This window comes from Daphnia magna, linkage group LG5 (genome assembly GCF_020631705.1).
Source record: "Daphnia magna isolate NIES linkage group LG5, ASM2063170v1.1, whole genome shotgun sequence".
NCBI classification, from domain to species: Eukaryota; Metazoa; Arthropoda; class Branchiopoda; order Diplostraca; family Daphniidae; genus Daphnia; species Daphnia magna.
This window is the reverse complement of record NC_059186.1, coordinates 10,456,003-10,473,117: the sequence shown is the minus strand read 5'-3', so window position 1 is coordinate 10,473,117 and position 17,115 is coordinate 10,456,003.

Genomic DNA, 17,115 nt, shown 5'->3' with positions numbered 1-17,115 from the left:
TGTTTTTGGGTGGGTATTCTTAGGTTAGACTTTCCCAGATATTCTACGAGCTGTTGAAGATAATGCGCGTCCCAAAAAATGGAAAAGACATCAAAAAGCTGTTAACGTTATCGATTCAGTATCGGTGCCATCGCTCGAAGAAGGATCGAACAAATACAGTACGTTCATTGCAATTCCATTTACTTTAGGATAACTCAAGACTCCGTCACAAACACTTCTGAAGAAAACGTTTGGTGTTCAGCATTAATATTTGTGAAAATTACATCCAAACACCCCCAACCCTTGATGGATTGATTTGAGCATCTAAAAAGGTATTCTGCGAAAAGTGGGGCAAAAACGACACATTGTTTGTTTTTTTAACACCTAAGAATTCGTGCAGTATTTTTAGTTTTCGTTAATTTGTCGCTCGATGCCCCTGTCGTCGACATTATTTTTCCTGCTTGTCGATTAACAGAATTCCAAAAGCACTTCCTAATAATATGGAAAGGGTATAGAGCACCATCTTGTGATTAAAATATGTACGAAACGGGAAGACGCAAAACCAGTCAAATACGATACTTTTTCGTGCCATCAATCAGGCCTCATTTTAATGACACTTAATTATTTTCAAAATAAACTTGACTTTTTGAATGCGGACAAAAGTGTAAAGACTTCATGCAGAAGACATTCGAGTTTTCCCGAACTGAAATCAGAATTATGCCAACATCGAGCACAGCAGTACCGAAGCAATAGTTTTGTTTTGTTCACGGCTGATTTAACAAGAAAACCGATCACTTATTCGAATTCAGCGTACAATTTTGATTATAATGAGTAATTTTCATGGAATTCCAAGAGATGTCGTTTTTTGCAGATTTTGACAAAAGTGGGAAGGGTATAGCCTTCCCACTTTTTCAATTTTGGCCAAATTTCAAATCTGGCTTAAATTACTTGATTTCGATTTAGAATTGAATGATAATCACGGAAATCAAGTTTATTTTTCAATTGGCCTTATTGTTTAGGAATTAAACGTAAAAAACTAAATCTAATGTTGGGCTCTAACAGCATTTGTTTTATTATATTTTTAAAACGGCTGAGTTAACAAGAAAACCAATCACTTATTCGAATTCAGCGTTCAATTTTGATTATAATGAGTGATTTTCAGGGAATTCCAAGAGATGTCGTTTTTTGCAGATTTTGACAAAAGTGGGAAGGGTATAGCCTTCCCACTTTTTCAATTTTGGCCAAATTTCAAATCTGGCTTAAATTACTTGATTTCGATTTAGAATTGAATGATAATCACGGAAATCAAGTTTATTTTTCAATTGGCCTTATTGTTTAGGAATTAAACGTAAAAAACTAAATCTAATGTTGGGCTCTAACAGCATTTGTTTTATTATATTTTTAAAACGGCTGAGTTAACAAGAAAACCAATCACTTATTCGAATTCAGCGTTCAATTTTGATTATAATGAGTGATTTTCAGGGAATTCCAAGAGATGTCGTTTTTTGCAGATTTTGACAAAAGTGGGAAGGGTATAGCCTTCCCCCTTTTTCAATTTTGGCCAAATTTCAAATCTGGCTTAAATTACTTGATTTCGATTTAGAATTGAATGATAATCACGGAAATCAAGTTTATTTTTCAATTGGCCTTATTGTTTAGGAATTAAACGTAAAAAACTAAATCTAATGTTGGGCTCTAACAGCTTTTGTTTTATTATATTTTTTTTAAAAAAGGCTGAGTTAACAAGAAAACCAATCACTTATTCGAATTCAGCGTTCAATTTTGATTATAATGAGTGATTTTCAGGGAATTCCAAGAGATGTCGTTTTTTGCAGATTTTGACAAAAAAGGGGAAGGGTATAGCCTTCCCACTTTTTCAATTTTGGCCAAATTTCAAATCTGGCTTAAATTACTTGATTTCGATTTAGAATTGAATGATAATCACGGAAATCAAGTTTATTTTTCAATTGGCCTTATTGTTTAGGAATTAAACGTAAAAAACTAAATCTAATGTTGGGCTCTAACAGCATTTGTTTTATTATATTTTTAAAACGGCTGAGTTAACAAGAAAACCAATCACTTATTCGAATTCAGCGTTCAATTTTGATTATAATGAGTGATTTTCAGGGAATTCCAAGAGATGTCGTTTTTTGCAGATTTTGACAAAAGTGGGAAGGGTATAGCCTTCCCACTTTTTCAATTTTGGCCAAATTTCAAATCTGGCTTAAATTACTTGATTTCGATTTAGAATTGAATGATAATCACGGAAATCAAGTTTATTTTTCAATTGGCCTTATTGTTTAGGAATTAAACGTAAAAAACTAAATCTAATGTTGGGCTCTAACAGCATTTGTTTTATTATATTTTTAAAACGGCTGAGTTAACAAGAAAACCAATCACTTATTCGAATTCAGCGTTCAATTTTGATTATAATGAGTGATTTTCAGGGAATTCCAAGAGATGTCGTTTTTTGCAGATTTTGACAAAAGTGGGAAGGGAGCCTTCCCACTTTTTCAATTTTGGCCAAATTTCAAATATGGCTTAAATTACTTGATTTCGATTTAGAATTGAATGATAATCACGGAAATCAAGTTTATTTTTCAATTGGCCTTATTGTTTAGGAATTAAACGTAAAAAACTAAATCTAATGTTGGGCTCTAACAGCATTTGTTTTATTATATTTTTAAACGGCTGAGTTAACAAGAAAACCAATCACTTATTCGAATTCAGCGTTCAATTTTGATTATAATGAGTGATTTTCAGGGAATTCCAAGAGATGTCGTTTTTTGCAGATTTTGACAAAAGTGGGAAGGGTATAGCCTTCCCACTTTTTCAATTTTGGCCAAATTTCAAATCTGGCTTAAATTACTTGATTTCGATTTAGAATTGAATGATAATCACGGAAATCAAGTTTATTTTTCAATTGGCCTTATTGTTTAGGAATTAAACGTAAAAAACTAAATCTAATGTTGGGCTCTAACAGCATTTGTTTTATTATATTTTTAAAACGGCTGAGTTAACAAGAAAACCAATCACTTATTCGAATTCAGCGTTCAATTTTGATTATAATGAGTGATTTTCAGGGAATTCCAAGAGATGTCGTTTTTTGCAGATTTTGACAAAAGTGGGAAGGGTATAGCCTTCCCACTTTTTCAATTTTGGCCAAATTTCAAATCTGGCTTAAATTACTTGATTTCGATTTAGAATTGAATGATAATCACGGAAATCAAGTTTATTTTTCAATTGGCCTTATTGTTTAGGAATTAAACGTAAAAAACTAAATCTAATGTTGGGCTCTAACAGCATTTGTTTTATTATATTTTTAAAACGGCTGAGTTAACAAGAAAACCAATCACTTATTCGAATTCAGCGTTCAATTTTGATTATAATGAGTGATTTTCAGGGAATTCCAAGAGATGTCGTTTTTTGCAGATTTTGACAAAAGTGGGAAGGGCCTTCCCACTTTTTCAATTTTGGCCAAATTTCAAATATGGCTTAAATTACTTGATTTCGATTTAGAATTGAATGATAATCACGGAAATCAAGTTTATTTTTCAATTGGCCTTATTGTTTAGGAATTAAACGTAAAAAACTAAATCTAATGTTGGGCTCTAACAGCATTTGTTTTATTATATTTTTAAACGGCTGAGTTAACAAGAAAACCAATCACTTATTCGAATTCAGCGTTCAATTTTGATTATAATGAGTGATTTTCAGGGAATTCCAAGAGATGTCGTTTTTTGCAGATTTTGACAAAAGTGGGAAGGGTATAGCCTTCCCACTTTTTCAATTTTGGCCAAATTTCAAATCTGGCTTAAATTACTTGATTTCGATTTAGAATTGAATGATAATCACGGAAATCAAGTTTATTTTTCAATTGGCCTTATTGTTTAGGAATTAAACGTAAAAAACTAAATCTAATGTTGGGCTCTAACAGCATTTGTTTTATTATATTTTTAAAACGGCTGAGTTAACAAGAAAACCAATCACTTATTCGAATTCAGCGTTCAATTTTGATTATAATGAGTGATTTTCAGGGAATTCCAAGAGATGTCGTTTTTTGCAGATTTTGACAAAAGTGGGAAGGGTATAGCCTTCCCACTTTGTCAATTTTGGCCAAATTTCAAATCTGGCTTAAATTACTTGATTTCGATTTAGAATTGAATGATAATCACGGAAATCAAGTTTATTTTTCAATTGGCCTTATTGTTTAGGAATTAAACGTAAAAAACTAAATCTAATGTTGGGCTCTAACAGCATTTGTTTTATTATATTTTTAAAACGGCTGAGTTAACAAGAAAACCAATCACTTATTCGAATTCAGCGTTCAATTTTGATTATAATGAGTGATTTTCAGGGAATTCCAAGAGATGTCGTTTTTTGCAGATTTTGACAAAAGTGGGAAGGGTATAGCCTTCCCACTTTTTCAATTTTGGCCAAATTTCAAATATGGCTTAAATTACTTGATTTCGATTTAGAATTGAATGATAATCACGGAAATCAAGTTTATTTTTCAATTGGCCTTATTGTTTAGGAATTAAACGTAAAAAACTAAATCTAATGTTGGGCTCTAACAGCATTTGTTTTATTATATTTTTAAAACGGCTGAGTTAACAAGAAAACCAATCACTTATTCGAATTCAGCGTTCAATTTTGATTATAATGAGTGATTTTCAGGGAATTCCAAGAGATGTCGTTTTTTGCAGATTTTGACAAAAGTGGGAAGGGTATAGCCTTCCCACTTTTTCAATTTTGGCCAAATTTCAAATCTGGCTTAAATTACTTGATTTCGATTTAGAATTGAATGATAATCACGGAAATCAAGTTTATTTTTCAATTGGCCTTATTGTTTAGGAATTAAACGTAAAAAACTAAATCTAATGTTGGGCTCTAACAGCATTTGTTTTATTATATTTTTAAAACGGCTGAGTTAACAAGAAAACCAATCACTTATTCGAATTCAGCGTTCAATTTTGATTATAATGAGTGATTTTCAGGGAATTCCAAGAGATGTCGTTTTTTGCAGATTTTGACAAAAGTGGGAAGGGCCTTCCCACTTTTTCAATTTTGGCCAAATTTCAAATATGGCTTAAATTACTTGATTTCGATTTAGAATTGAATGATAATCACGGAAATCAAGTTTATTTTTCAATTGGCCTTATTGTTTAGGAATTAAACGTAAAAAACTAAATCTAATGTTGGGCTCTAACAGCATTTGTTTTATTATATTTTAAAACGGCTGAGTTAACAAGAAAACCAATCACTTATTCGAATTCAGCGTTCAATTTTGATTATAATGAGTGATTTTCAGGGAATTCCAAGAGATGTCGTTTTTTGCAGATTTTGACAAAAGTGGGAAGGGTATAGCCTTCCCACTTTTTCAATTTTGGCCAAATTTCAAATATGGCTTAAATTACTTGATTTCGATTTAGAATTGAATGATAATCACGGAAATCAAGTTTATTTTTCAATTGGCCTTATTGTTTAGGAATTAAACGTAAAAAACTAAATCTAATGTTGGGCTCTAACAGCATTTGTTTTATTATATTTTTAAAACGGCTGAGTTAACAAGAAAACCAATCACTTATTCGAATTCAGCGTTCAATTTTGATTATAATGAGTGATTTTCAGGGAATTCCAAGAGATGTCGTTTTTTGCAGATTTTGACAAAAGTGGGAAGGGTATAGCCTTCCCACTTTGTCAATTTTGGCCAAATTTCAAATCTGGCTTAAATTACTTGATTTCAATTTAGAATTGAATGATAATCACGGAAATCAAGTTTATTTTTCAATTGGCCTTATTGTTTAGGAATTAAACGTAAAAAACTAAATCTAATGTTGGGCTCTAACAGCATTTGTTTTATTATATTTTTAAAACGGCTGAGTTAACAAGAAAACCAATCACTTATTCGAATTCAGCGTTCAATTTTGATTATAATGAGTGATTTTCAGGGAATTCCAAGAGATGTCGTTTTTTGCAGATTTTGACAAAAGTGGGAAGGGTATAGCCTTCCCACTTTTTCAATTTTGGCCAAATTTCAAATCTGGCTTAAATTACTTGATTTCGATTTAGAATTGAATGATAATCACGGAAATCAAGTTTATTTTTCAATTGGCCTTATTGTTTAGGAATTAAACGTAAAAAACTAAATCTAATGTTGGGCTCTAACAGCATTTGTTTTATTAAATTTTTAAAACGGCTGAGTTAACAAGAAAACCAATCACTTATTCGAATTCAGCGTTCAATTTTGATTATAATGAGTGATTTTCAGGGAATTCCAAGAGATGTCGTTTTTTGCAGATTTTGACAAAAGTGGGAAGGGTATAGCCTTCCCACTTTTTCAATTTTGGCCAAATTTCAAATCTGGCTTAAATTACTTGATTTCGATTTAGAATTGAATGATAATCACGGAAATCAAGTTTATTTTTCAATTGGCCTTATTGTTTAGGAATTAAACGTAAAAAACTAAATCTAATGTTGGGCTCTAACAGCATTTGTTTTATTATATTTTTAAAACGGCTGAGTTAACAAGAAAACCAATCACTTATTCGAATTCAGCGTTCAATTTTGATTATAATGAGTGATTTTCAGGGAATTCCAAGAGATGTCGTTTTTTGCAGATTTTGACAAAAGTGGGAAGGGTATAGCCTTCCCACTTTTTCAATTTTGGCCAAATTTCAAATCTGGCTTAAATTACTTGATTTCGATTTAGAATTGAATGATAATCACGGAAATCAAGTTTATTTTTCAATTGGCCTTATTGTTTAGGAATTAAACGTAAAAACCTAAATCTAATGTTGGGCTCTAACAGCATTTGTTTTATTATATTTTTAAAATGGCTGAGTTAACAAGAAAACCAATCACTTATTCGAATTCAGCGTTCAATTTTGATTATAATGAGTGATTTTCAGGGAATTCCAAGAGATGTCGTTTTTTGCAGATTTTGACAAAAGTGGGAAGGGTATAGCCTTCCCACTTTTTCAATTTTGGCCAAATTTCAAATATGGCTTAAATTACTTGATTTCGATTTAGAATTGAATGATAATCACGGAAATCAAGTTTATTTTTCAATTGGCCTTATTGTTTAGGAATTAAACGTAAAAAACTAAATCTAATGTTGGGCTCTAACAGCATTTGTTTTATTATATTTTTAAAACGGCTGAGTTAACAAGAAAACCAATCACTTATTCGAATTCAGCGTTCAATTTTGATTATGATGAGTGATTTTCAGGGAATTCCAAGAGATGTCGTTTTTTGCAGATTTTGACAAAAGTGGGAAGGGTATAGCCTTCCCACTTTTTCAATTTTGGCCAAATTTCAAATCTGGCTTAAATTACTTGATTTCGATTTAGAATTGAATGATAATCACGGAAATCAAGTTTATTTTTCAATTGGCCTTATTGTTTAGGAATTAAACGTAAAAACCTAAATCTAATGTTGGGCTCTAACAGCATTTGTTTTATTATATTTTTAAAACGGCTGAGTTAACAAGAAAACCAATCACTTATTCGAATTCAGCGTTCAATTTTGATTATAATGAGTGATTTTCAGGGAATTCCAAGAGATGTCGTTTTTTGCAGATTTTGACAAAAGTGGGAAGGGTATAGCCTTCCCACTTTTTCAATTTTGGCCAAATTTCAAATCTGGCTTAAATTACTTGATTTCGATTTAGAATTGAATGATAATCACGGAAATCAAGTTTATTTTTCAATTGGCCTTATTGTTTAGGAATTAAACGTAAAAAACTAAATCTAATGTTGGGCTCTAACAGCATTTGTTTTATTATATTTTTAAAACGGCTGAGTTAACAAGAAAACCAATCACTTATTCGAATTCAGCGTTCAATTTTGATTATAATGAGTGATTTTCAGGGAATTCCAAGAGATGTCGTTTTTTGCAGATTTTGACAAAAGTGGGAAGGAGCCTTCCCACTTTTTCAATTTTGGCCAAATTTCAAATATGGCTTAAATTACTTGATTTCGATTTAGAATTGAATGATAATCACGGAAATCAAGTTTATTTTTCAATTGGCCTTATTGTTTAGGAATTAAACGTAAAAAACTAAATCTAATGTTGGGCTCTAACAGCATTTGTTTTATTATATTTTTAAAACGGCTGAGTTAACAAGAAAACCAATCACTTATTCGAATTCAGCGTTCAATTTTGATTATAATGAGTGATTTTCAGGGAATTCCAAGAGATGTCGTTTTTTGCAGATTTTGACAAAAGTGGGAAGGGTATAGCCTTCCCACTTTTTCAATTTTGGCCAAATTTCAAATCTGGCTTAAATTACTTGATTTCGATTTAGAATTGAATGATAATCACGGAAATCAAGTTTATTTTTCAATTGGCCTTATTGTTTAGGAATTAAACGTAAAAACTAAATCTAATGTTGGGCTCTAACAGCATTTGTTTTATTATATTTTTAAAACGGCTGAGTTAACAAGAAAACCAATCACTTATTCGAATTCAGCGTTCAATTTTGATTATAATGAGTGATTTTCAGGGAATTCCAAGAGATGTCGTTTTTTGCAGATTTTGACAAAAGTGGGAAGGGTATAGCCTTCCCACTTTTTCAATTTTGGCCAAATTTCAAATCTGGCTTAAATTACTTGATTTCGATTTAGAATTGAATGATAATCACGGAAATCAAGTTTATTTTTCAATTGGCCTTATTGTTTAGGAATTAAACGTAAAAAACTAAATCTAATGTTGGGCTCTAACAGCATTTGTTTTATTATATTTTAAAACGGCTGAGTTAACAAGAAAACCAATCACTTATTCGAATTCAGCGTTCAATTTTGATTATAATGAGTGATTTTCAGGGAATTCCAAGAGATGTCGTTTTTTGCAGATTTTGACAAAAGTGGGAAGGGTATAGCCTTCCCACTTTTTCAATTTTGGCCAAATTTCAAATCTGGCTTAAATTACTTGATTTCGATTTAGAATTGAATGATAATCACGGAAATCAAGTTTATTTTTCAATTGGCCTTATTGTTTAGGAATTAAACGTAAAAAACTAAATCTAATGTTGGGCTCTAACAGCATTTGTTTTATTATATTTTTAAAACGGCTGAGTTAACAAGAAAACCAATCACTTATTCGAATTCAGCGTTCAATTTTGATTATAATGAGTGATTTTCAGGGAATTCCAAGAGATGTCGTTTTTTGCAGATTTTGACAAAAGTGGGAAGGGTATAGCCTTCCCACTTTGTCAATTTTGGCCAAATTTCAAATCTGGCTTAAATTACTTGATTTCGATTTAGAATTGAATGATAATCACGGAAATCAAGTTTATTTTTCAATTGGCCTTATTGTTTAGGAATTAAACGTAAAAAACTAAATCTAATGTTGGGCTCTAACAGCATTTGTTTTATTATATTTTTAAAACGGCTGAGTTAACAAGAAAACCAATCACTTATTCGAATTCAGCGTTCAATTTTGATTATAATGAGTGATTTTCAGGGAATTCCAAGAGATGTCGTTTTTTGCAGATTTTGACAAAAGTGGGAAGGGTATAGCCTTCCCACTTTTTCAATTTTGGCCAAATTTCAAATCTGGCTTAAATTACTTGATTTCGATTTAGAATTGAATGATAATCACGGAAATCAAGTTTATTTTTCAATTGGCCTTATTGTTTAGGAATTAAACGTAAAAAACTAAATCTAATGTTGGGCTCTAACAGCATTTGTTTTATTATATTTTTAAAACGGCTGAGTTAACAAGAAAACCAATCACTTATTCGAATTCAGCGTTCAATTTTGATTATAATGAGTGATTTTCAGGGAATTCCAAGAGATGTCGTTTTTTGCAGATTTTGACAAAAGTGGGAAGGGCCTTCCCACTTTTTCAATTTTGGCCAAATTTCAAATCTGGCTTAAATTACTTGATTTCGATTTAGAATTGAATGATAATCACGGAAATCAAGTTTATTTTTCAATTGGCCTTATTGTTTAGGAATTAAACGTAAAAAACTAAATCTAATGTTGGGCTCTAACAGCATTTGTTTTATTATATTTTTAAAACGGCTGAGTTAACAAGAAAACCAATCACTTATTCGAATTCAGCGTTCAATTTTGATTATAATGAGTGATTTTCAGGGAATTCCAAGAGATGTCGTTTTTTGCAGATTTTGACAAAAGTGGGAAGGGTATAGCCTTCCCACTTTTTCAATTTTGGCCAAATTTCAAATATGGCTTAAATTACTTGATTTCGATTTAGAATTGAATGATAATCACGGAAATCAAGTTTTTTTTTCAATTGGCCTTATTGTTTAGGAATTAAACGTAAAAAACTAAATCTAATGTTGGGCTCTAACAGCATTTGTTTTATTATATTTTAAAACGGCTGAGTTAACAAGAAAACCAATCACTTATTCGAATTCAGCGTTCAATTTTGATTATAATGAGTGATTTTCAGGGAATTCCAAGAGATGACGTTTTTTGCAGATTTTGACAAAAGTGGGAAGGGTATAGCCTTCCCACTTTTTCAATTTTGGCCAAATTTCAAATCTGGCTTAAATTACTTGATTTCGATTTAGAATTGAATGATAATCACGGAAATCAAGTTTATTTTTCAATTGGCCTTATTGTTTAGGAATTAAACGTAAAAAACTAAATCTAATGTTGGGCTCTAACAGCATTTGTTTTATTAAATTTTTAAATGGCTGAGTTAACAAGAAAACCAATCACTTATTCGAATTCAGCGTTCAATTTTGATTATAATGAGTGATTTTCAGGGAATTCCAAGAGATGTCGTTTTTTGCAGATTTTGACAAAAGTGGGAAGGGCCTTCCCACTTTTTCAATTTTGGCCAAATTTCAAATCTGGCTTAAATTACTTGATTTCGATTTAGAATTGAATGATAATCACGGAAATCAAGTTTATTTTTCAATTGGCCTTATTGTTTAGGAATTAAACGTAAAAAACTAAATCTAATGTTGGGCTCTAACACCATTTGTTTTATTATATTTTTAAAACGGCTGAGTTAACAAGAAAACCAATCACTTATTCGAATTCAGCGTTCAATTTTGATTATAATGAGTGATTTTCAGGGAATTCCAAGAGATGTCGTTTTTGCAGATTTTGACAAAAGTGGGAAGGGTATAGCCTTCCCACTTTTTCAATTTTGGCCAAATTTCAAATCTGGCTTAAATTACTTGATTTCGATTTAGAATTGAATGATAATCACGGAAATCAAGTTTATTTTTCAATTGGCCTTATTGTTTAGGAATTAAATGTAAAAAACTAAATCTAATGTTGGGCTCTAACAGCATTTGTTTTATTATATTTTTAAAACGGCTGAGTTAACAAGAAAACCAATCACTTATTCGAATTCAGCGTTCAATTTTGATTATAATGAGTGATTTTCAGGGAATTCCAAGAGATGTCGTTTTTTGCAGATTTTGACAAAAGTGGGAAGGGTATAGCCTTCCCACTTTTTCAATTTTGGCCAAATTTCAAATCTGGCTTAAATTACTTGATTTCGATTTAGAATTGAATGATAATCACGGAAATCAAGTTTATTTTTCAATTGGCCTTATTGTTTAGGAATTAAACGTAAAAAACTAAATCTAATGTTGGGCTCTAACAGCATTTGTTTTATTAAATTTTTAAATGGCTGAGTTAACAAGAAAACCAATCACTTATTCGAATTCAGCGTTCAATTTTGATTATAATGAGTGATTTTCAGGGAATTCCAAGAGATGTCGTTTTTTGCAGATTTTGACAAAAGTGGGAAGGGTATAGCCTTCCCACTTTTTCAATTTTGGCCAAATTTCAAATATGGCTTAAATTACTTGATTTCGATTTAGAATTGAATGATAATCACGGAAATCAAGTTTATTTTTCAATTGGCCTTATTGTTTAGGAATTAAACGTAAAAAACTAAATCTAATGTTGGGCTCTAACAGCATTTGTTTTATTATATTTTTAAAACGGCTGAGTTAACAAGAAAACCAATCACTTATTCGAATTCAGCGTTCAATTTTGATTATAATGAGTGATTTTCAGGGAATTCCAAGAGATGTCGTTTTTTGCAGATTTTGACAAAAGTGGGAAGGGTATAGCCTTCCCACTTTTTCAATTTTGGCCAAATTTCAAATCTGGCTTAAATTACTTGATTTCGATTTAGAATTGAAAGATAATCACGGAAATCAAGTTTATTTTTCAATTGGCCTTATTGTTTAGGAATTAAACGTAAAAACCTAAATCTAATGTTGGGCTCTAACAGCATTTGTTTTATTATATTTTTAAAATGGCTGAGTTAACAAGAAAACCAATCACTTATTCGAATTCAGCGTTCAATTTTGATTATAATGAGTGATTTTCAGGGAATTCCAAGAGATGTCGTTTTTTGCAGATTTTGACAAAAGTGGGAAGGGTATAGCCTTCCCACTTTTTCAATTTTGGCCAAATTTCAAATCTGGCTTAAATTACTTGATTTCGATTTAGAATTGAATGATAATCACGGAAATCAAGTTTATTTTTCAATTGGCCTTATTGTTTAGGAATTAAACGTAAAAAACTAAATCTAATGTTGGGCTCTAACAGCATTTGTTTTATTAAATTTTTAAATGGCTGAGTTAACAAGAAAACCAATCACTTATTCGAATTCAGCGTTCAATTTTGATTATAATGAGTGATTTTCAGGGAATTCCAAGAGATGTCGTTTTTTGCAGATTTTGACAAAAGTGGGAAGGGCCTTCCCACTTTTTCAATTTTGGCCAAATTTCAAATATGGCTTTAAATTACTTGATTTCGATTTAGAATTGAATGATAATCACGGAAATCAAGTTTATTTTTCAATTGGCCTTATTGTTTAGGAATTAAACGTAAAAAACTAAATCTAATGTTGGGCTCTAACAGCATTTGTTTTATTATATTTTAAAACGGCTGAGTTAACAAGAAAACCAATCACTTATTCGAATTCAGCGTTCAATTTTGATTATAATGAGTGATTTTCAGGGAATTCCAAGAGATGTCGTTTTTTGCAGATTTTGACAAAAGTGGGAAGGGTATAGCCTTCCCACTTTTTCAATTTTGGCCAAATTTCAAATCTGGCTTAAATTACTTGATTTCGATTTAGAATTGAATGATAATCACGGAAATCAAGTTTATTTTTCAATTGGCCTTATTGTTTAGGAATTAAACGTAAAAAACTAAATCTAATGTTGGGCTCTAACAGCATTTGTTTTATTATATTTTTAAAACGGCTGAGTTAACAAGAAAACCAATCACTTATTCGAATTCAGCGTTCAATTTTGATTATAATGAGTGATTTTCAGGGAATTCCAAGAGATGTCGTTTTTTGCAGATTTTGACAAAAGTGGGAAGGGTATAGCCTTCCCACTTTTTCAATTTTGGCCAAATTTCAAATCTGGCTTAAATTACTTGATTTCGATTTAGAATTGAATGATAATCACGGAAATCAAGTTTATTTTTCAATTGGCCTTATTGTTTAGGAATTAAACGTAAAAAACTAAATCTAATGTTGGGCTCTAACAGCATTTGTTTTATTATATTTTGTAAACGGCTGAGTTAACAAGAAAACCAATCACTTATTCGAATTCAGCGTTCAATTTTGATTATAATGAGTGATTTTCAGGGAATTCCAAGAGATGTCGTTTTTTGCAGATTTTGACAAAAGTGGGAAGGGTATAGCCTTCCCACTTTTTCAATTTTGGCCAAATTTCAAATCTGGCTTAAATTACTTGATTTCGATTTAGAATTGAATGATAATCACGGAAATCAAGTTTATTTTTCAATTGGCCTTATTGTTTAGGAATTAAACGTAAAAAACTAAATCTAATGTTGGGCTCTAACAGCATTTGTTTTATTAAATTTTTAAAATGGCTGAGTTAACAAGAAAACCAATCACTTATTCGAATTCAGCGTTCAATTTTGATTATAATGAGTGATTTTCAGGGAATTCCAAGAGATGTCGTTTTTTGCAGATTTTGACAAAAGTGGGAAGGGTATAGCCTTCCCACTTTTTCAATTTTGGCCAAATTTCAAATCTGGCTTAAATTACTTGATTTCGATTTAGAATTGAATGATAATCACGGAAATCAAGTTTATTTTTCAATTGGCCTTATTGTTTAGGAATTAAACGTAAAAAACTAAATCTAATGTTGGGCTCTAACAGCATTTGTTTTATTATATTTTTAAAACGGCTGAGTTAACAAGAAAACCAATCACTTATTCGAATTCAGCGTTCAATTTTGATTATAATGAGTGATTTTCAGGGAATTCCAAGAGATGTCGTTTTTTGCAGATTTTGACAAAAGTGGGAAGGGTATAGCCTTCCCACTTTTTCAATTTTGGCCAAATTTCAAATCTGGCTTAAATTACTTGATTTCGATTTAGAATTGAATGATAATCACGGAAATCAAGTTTATTTTTCAATTGGCCTTATTGTTTAGGAATTAAACGTAAAAAACTAAATCTAATGTTGGGCTCTAACAGCATTTGTTTTATTATATTTTTAAAACGGCTGAGTTAACAAGAAAACCAATCACTTATTCGAATTCAGCGTTCAATTTTGATTATAATGAGTGATTTTCAGGGAATTCCAAGAGATGTCGTTTTTTGCAGATTTTGACAAAAGTGGGAAGGGTATAGCCTTCCCACTTTTTCAATTTTGGCCAAATTTCAAATCTGGCTTAAATTACTTGATTTCGATTTAGAATTGAATGATAATCACGGAAATCAAGTTTATTTTTCAATTGGCCTTATTGTTTAGGAATTAAACGTAAAAAACTAAATCTAATGTTGGGCTCTAACAGCATTTGTTTTATTATATTTTAAAACGGCTGAGTTAACAAGAAAACCAATCACTTATTCGAATTCAGCGTTCAATTTTGATTATAATGAGTGATTTTCAGGGAATTCCAAGAGATGTCGTTTTTTGCAGATTTTGACAAAAGTGGGAAGGGTATAGCCTTCCCACTTTTTCAATTTTGGCCAAATTTCAAATCTGGCTTAAATTACTTGATTTCGATTTAGAATTGAATGATAATCACGGAAATCAAGTTTATTTTTCAATTGGCCTTATTGTTTAGGAATTAAACGTAAAAAACTAAATCTAATGTTGGGCTCTAACAGCATTTGTTTTATTATATTTTTAAAACGGCTGAGTTAACAAGAAAACCAATCACTTATTCGAATTCAGCGTTCAATTTTGATTATAATGAGTGATTTTCAGGGAATTCCAAGAGATGTCGTTTTTTGCAGATTTTGACAAAAGTGGGAAGGGTATAGCCTTCCCACTTTTTCAATTTTGGCCAAATTTCAAATCTGGCTTAAATTACTTGATTTCGATTTAGAATTGAATGATAATCACGGAAATCAAGTTTATTTTTCAATTGGCCTTATTGTTTAGGAATTAAACGTAAAAAACTAAATCTAATGTTGGGCTCTAACAGCATTTGTTTTATTATATTTTTAAAACGGCTGAGTTAACAAGAAAACCAATCACTTATTCGAATTCAGCGTTCAATTTTGATTATAATGAGTGATTTTCAGGGAATTCCAAGAGATGTCGTTTTTTGCAGATTTTGACAAAAGTGGGAAGGGTATAGCCTTCCCACTTTTTCAATTTTGGCCAAATTTCAAATCTGGCTTAAATTACTTGATTTCGATTTAGAATTGAATGATAATCACGGAAATCAAGTTTATTTTTCAATTGGCCTTATTGTTTAGGAATTAAACGTAAAAAACTAAATCTAATGTTGGGCTCTAACAGCATTTGTTTTATTATATTTTTAAAACGGCTGAGTTAACAAGAAAACCAATCACTTATTCGAATTCAGCGTTCAATTTTGATTATAATGAGTGATTTTCAGGGAATTCCAAGAGATGTCGTTTTTTGCAGATTTTGACAAAAGTGGGAAGGGCCTTCCCACTTTTTCAATTTTGGCCAAATTTCAAATCTGGCTTAAATTACTTGATTTCGATTTAGAATTGAATGATAATCACGGAAATCAAGTTTATTTTTCAATTGGCCTTATTGTTTAGGAATTAAACGTAAAAAACTAAATCTAATGTTGGGCTCTAACAGCATTTGTTTTATTATATTTTTAAAACGGCTGAGTTAACAAGAAAACCAATCACTTATTCGAATTCAGCGTTCAATTTTGATTATAATGAGTGATTTTCAGGGAATTCCAAGAGATGTCGTTTTTTGCAGATTTTGACAAAAGTGGGAAGGGTATAGCCTTCCCACTTTTTCAATTTTGGCCAAATTTCAAATATGGCTTAAATTACTTGATTTCGATTTAGAATTGAATGATAATCACGGAAATCAAGTTTTTTTTTCAATTGGCCTTATTGTTTAGGAATTAAACGTAAAAAACTAAATCTAATGTTGGGCTCTAACAGCATTTGTTTTATTATATTTTAAAACGGCTGAGTTAACAAGAAAACCAATCACTTATTCGAATTCAGCGTTCAATTTTGATTATAATGAGTGATTTTCAGGGAATTCCAAGAGATGACGTTTTTTGCAGATTTTGACAAAAGTGGGAAGGGTATAGCCTTCCCACTTTTTCAATTTTGGCCAAATTTCAAATCTGGCTTAAATTACTTGATTTCGATTTAGAATTGAATGATAATCACGGAAATCAAGTTTATTTTTCAATTGGCCTTATTGTTTAGGAATTAAACGTAAAAAACTAAATCTAATGTTGGGCTCTAACAGCATTTGTTTTATTAAATTTTTAAATGGCTGAGTTAACAAGAAAACCAATCACTTATTCGAATTCAGCGTTCAATTTTGATTATAATGAGTGATTTTCAGGGAATTCCAAGAGATGTCGTTTTTTGCAGATTTTGACAAAAGTGGGAAGGGCCTTCCCACTTTTTCAATTTTGGCCAAATTTCAAATCTGGCTTAAATTACTTGATTTCGATTTAGAATTGAATGATAATCACGGAAATCAAGTTTTTTTTTTCAATTGGCCTTATTGTTTAGGAATTAAACGTAAAAAACTAAATCTAATGTTGGGCTCTAACAGCATTTGTTTTATTATATTTTAAAACGGCTGAGTTAACAAGAAAACCAATCACTTATTCGAATTCAGCGTTCAATTTTGATTATAATGAGTGATTTTCAGGGAAATTCCAAGAGATGACGTTTT